The sequence below is a fragment of the Neovison vison genome, chromosome 5, assembly GCF_020171115.1.
Source record: "Neovison vison isolate M4711 chromosome 5, ASM_NN_V1, whole genome shotgun sequence".
NCBI lineage: Eukaryota > Metazoa > Chordata > Mammalia > Carnivora > Mustelidae > Neogale > Neogale vison.
This window is the reverse complement of record NC_058095.1, coordinates 24,323,107-24,327,735: the sequence shown is the minus strand read 5'-3', so window position 1 is coordinate 24,327,735 and position 4,629 is coordinate 24,323,107. Positions and strand designations below refer to the sequence as shown.

The 4,629-nt window shown below is 41.3% G+C and overlaps 1 non-coding gene and 1 pseudogene across 1 annotated transcript; one reads left to right on the top strand and one right to left on the bottom strand.

The window, feature by feature from the left end:
- Nucleotides 1–2,762: 2,762 nt before the first annotated feature.
- Nucleotides 2,763–2,866, bottom strand: LOC122908046. Its single transcript, XR_006384850.1, has one exon. It is a non-coding gene; the product is annotated as a U6 spliceosomal RNA (small nuclear RNA).
- A 259-nt stretch (nt 2,867–3,125) lies between these two features.
- LOC122907338 lies at nt 3,126–4,385 on the top strand (annotated as a pseudogene).
- Nucleotides 4,386–4,629: the final 244 nt, after the last annotated feature.

The window sequence follows — 4,629 nt, the reverse complement described above, 5'->3', positions numbered from 1 at the left end:
GATATAAGGATTGCCACTCCTGCTTTTTTCTGATGTCCATTAGCATGGTAAATTCTTTTCCACCCCCTCACTTTAAGTCTGGAGGTGTCTTCGGGCTTAAAATGAGTTTCTTGGAGGCAACATATAGATGGGTTTTGTTTTTTTATCCATTCTGATACCCTGTGTCTTTTGATTGGGGCATTTAGCCCATTAACATTCAGGGTAACTATTGAGAGATATGATTTTAGTGCCATTGTATTGCCTGAAAGGTGACTGTTACTGTATATTGTCTCTGTTCCTTTCCGATCTACCACTTGTAGGCTCTCTCTTTGCTTAGAGGACCCCTTTCAGTATTTCCTGCAAATTCTTTCAGTTTTTGTTTGTCCTGGAAGCTTTTAATCTCTCCTTCTATTTTCAATGATAGCCTAGCTGGATATAGTATTCTTGGCTGCATGTTTTTCTCGTTCAGTGCTCTGAAAATATCATGCCAGCTCTTTCTGGCCTGCCAGGTCTCTGTGGATAAGTCAGCTGCCAATCTAATACATTTACCATGTATGTTACAGACTTCTTTTCCCAGGCTGCTTTCAGGATTTTCTCTTTGTCACTAAGGCTTGTGAATTTTACTATTAGGTGACGGGGTGTGGACCTATTCTTATTGATTTTGAGGGGCGTTCTCTGATCCTCCTGAATTTTGATGCTCGTTCCCTTTGCCATAAGGGGGAAATTCTCCCCAATAATTCTCTCCAGTATACCTTCTGCTCCCCTCTCTCTTCTTCTTCTGGAATCCCAATTATTCTAATGTTGTTTCGTCTTATGGTGTCACTTATCTCTCGAATTCTCCCCTCATGGTCCAGTAGCTGTTTGTCCCTCTTTTGCTCAGCTTCTTTATTCTCTGTCATTTGGTCTTCTCTATCGCTAATTCTTTCTTCTGCCTCATTTATCCTAGCAGTGAGAGCCTCCATTTTTGATTGAACTTCATTAATAGCTTTTTTGATTTCAACTTGGTTAGATTTTAATTCTTTTATTTCTCCAGAAAGGGCTTTCATATCTCTGGAGAGGGTTTCTCTAATATCTTCCATGCCTTTTTCAAGCCCGACTAGAACCTTGAGAATTGTCATTTTGAACTCTAGATCTGACATATTACCAATGTCTGTATTGATTAGGTCCCTAGCCTTCGGTACTGCCTCTTGTTCTTTTTTTTTTGTTGTGAATTTTTCCGCCTTGTCATTTTGTCCAGCTAAGAGTATATGAGGGAGCAAGTAAAATACTAAACGGGTGGCAACCATCCCAGGAAAATATGCTTTAACCAAATCAGAAGCGATCCCAAATCGTGAGGGGGGATTTCTCCCCCCTCACGATTGGGTAAGGGATCTCCTCTGATTGGGATCTCTTCTGATTGGGATCTCTTCTGATTTGGGGATAAAAAGAGGTTCAAAAAGAAAGAAAAAAAAAGAAAAAATAAGAATTAAAAAAAGAGATTGAATTAAAAATTCAATCAAGAATTTAAAGAAGAATTAAAAAAAGAGATTGAAGAGATTGGCATCTCTTCTGATTTGGGGATAAAAAGAGGTTCAAAAATAAATAAAGAAAAAAAAGAATTAAAAAAAGAAAACGAATAAAGAAAAGTATAAAAAAGAATATATATATATATTAGATAAACTAGTTAAAAAACGTTAAAAAAGAAAAGGGTAAGAGTTAAAAAAATTTTAGCAGAAGAAGAGAAAAAAATGAAAAAGAAAAAAATTAAATTAACTGCAAGACTAAAAAATCACAGGGAGAAAGCCATGAGTTCTGTGCTTTGCTTTCTCCTCCTCTGGAATCTGCTGTTCTCCTTGGTATTGAAACTGCACTCCTTGGTAGGTGAACTTGGTCTTGCCTGGATTTCTGTTGATCTTCTGGGAGAGGGGCCTGTTGTAGTGATTTTCAAGTGTCTTTGCCCCAGCAGAACTGCACCACCCTTACCAGGGCGCGGGTTGAGTGATCCGCTCGGCTTTGCTTTCAGGAGCTTTTGTTCCCTTACCGCTTTCCGTAGAGTTCCAGAGGACGGAATACAAATGGCGGCCTCCTGGTCTCGGGCCCGGAGGAGCCAAGAGCCCGGGGCCCCGCTCCCCAGTGCGCCCTCAGCGAACAGCTCCTAGTAACTCCTGTCTGCCTAGTCTCAGGCTGCGCTCCGAGCTCACCAAGACTGCGGCCGGTTCAAGTCAACACCGAGCTGTGAGCTTACTGTCAGCTCTGTCTCTGTAGCCGGCTCTCCTGTTCCAATATCCGCAAGCTCTGCAACACTCAGAGACCCCCGATCCTTCTGTGACCCTGCGAGACCTGAGGCCACACCGGCCCCATGGGCTTCACCCCGGTTTAGTCTCTGGAGCGATGTCCCTCAGCCGAACAGACTTTTAAAAGTCCTGATTCTGTGCTCCGTTGCTCCACCGCTTGCCGGGAGCCGGCCCCTCCCCCCGGGGTCTATCTTCCTGTCGCTTTGGATTCACTTCTCCGCCAGTCCTACCTTTCAGAAAGTGGTTGTTTTTCTGTTTCTAGAATTGCTGTTCTTCTTCTCTTCGATCTGCCGATGGATTTGCAGGTGTTTGCAATCTTTAGATAAGCTCTCTAGCTGATCTCCTGCTAGCTGAAGTAGTCTCAGCCTGCTACTTCTCCGCCATCTTGACTCCTCTCTAGATTTTTCTTCTTTTTAAAATGCTGTTGTTTTATTACTATGAACTTTTCTCTTAGAATTGCTTTTGCTGTGTTACATAAGTTTCAACATGTTGTGCTTTCTTTTTCTTTTCTTAAATATGGACCTCTTTTAAATTTTTGTGTCATCCTTGCACAAGGGCCATGCTATTCTTCTCTGTCTTGTTCCAATTTTAGTATATGTGCTAATGAAGTGAATATTGTGTTTCCACTTTTATTTGACTCATGATTTTTCTAATTCCCCTTTTAACTTCCTCTTTGTCCTATAGGTTATTCAATAATATATTGGTTAACTTTCATGTATTTGTGAGTATTTCTGTTCTCATTTTGTTCTTTATTCCTTGCTTCATTCTATTGTTGTCAGAAAAGATGCAATGATTTCAGTTTTCTGGATTTGTTAAGACTTCTGTTTTGTGACTTGAATGGATTATCCTTGGAAATAATACAATCACATTCGTGTTGTTAAAAAACTTGAACTAGTTGTTTCATATTTGCCTCCAGGAATGGCTAATAAAGTAAACACTAAAGCACTGCAGTCCCTGAAAAGATCATGAAGCCCTGGGAGTAATTCAAAAGTTCCTGAAACTGAGGTCACTGTGGAAGGCCCTAATAACAATGACCTCAGGGGCACCTGGGTGGCTCATTGGGTTAAATCTCTGCCTTCAGCTCAGGTGATGATCCCAGGGTCCTGGGTTTAAGCCCTGCATGGGCTCTCTGCTCAGCATGGAGCCTGCTTCCCTCTCTCTCTCTCTGCCTGCCTCTCTGTATACTTGTGATCTCTGTCAAATAAATAAATAAAAATCTGGGGGAAAAAAAACCCACAATGACCTCAAACCTCACAGTTCGTACCCCTACTCAGACTAATTGTTCTGATGTTCCCTTTAATCCCCAAGGGTGAGAGTATTCTTCTGTGGCCTGGAATGCCAAAATCATAGACCTAAAACAGAAAGTTGAAAATATTTTCAACGAAAAATGCTGTGAAGTTCTTGGCCTTAAGCAAACTCTGAAAGTGCCATTTGCATTATTTGACTCTTTCCCAGAAGACTTTTATACGGAAAGCTTGCTTAAATGTGTGCCATTCTGACTGCAGTCTCCTTTTGGTATTCCAAGGCTGAAGAAGATATTCAGAAACAAATCTAAAATTTAGTTCATCATTAAAAAGCCTGAAATGTTTGAGACTGCAGTTAAGGAGAGCACCCCTCTGAGAATAAATTCATCACCCAGTGTTCATACTACTGAATCAGATGTTGGAGATCTTAACATCATTCAGGTGACAATTCCAGATGAATACAAAAGAATATCAAAAGTTGAAAAACTAGACAACTTTTTCAGAGAAACAGTTAATGGCTCCTTCAGTCAAAATTTGGTGAAGCTACTGTATGGGCTTCCCTGTGAATGTTCTGTGCAGGAAAATGGCAATTAACCCTGGCTGTGTGGTGGTTAATGGCATTCCTCCCACAGGGTCATTCAAAGCCCCCAGTTACCCGGAAATCAGCTCTATGGGAAGAATCTTAGATTCTGCTGAGTTCATTAAATTCACAGTCATTAGACCATTTTTAAGATTTGTTGACCCCAGAATTGGTTGATTAGAGTGAGTCAAAAGGTCCAGTGATACAAGAATCAGCTGAGCCAAGCCAGTTGGAGGTTCCTGCAACAGAAGAAATAAAGAGACTGATGGAAACTCTCAGATCAAGCAAGAACCAGGACCTGCATGTTAGACCTCTTCCCTCCAGGGTTAAAGTATTGGTGGGTCAGAAGAGTTTTCAGATGTGTTACTGCCACAAGCTGTTACTTTGTGTAACAGAAAAACCTTATTTTTTCTTTAAGCTTATATTCATTTGAGATAGAGCAAGAGTGAGAGAGTGAGAGAGCATGAGCAGGGAGGGGGTAGAGGGAGAGGAAGTAGACTCTGCTGAGCAGGGAGCCTGATGAGAAGGTCAATCCCAAGATCCTGGGATCATG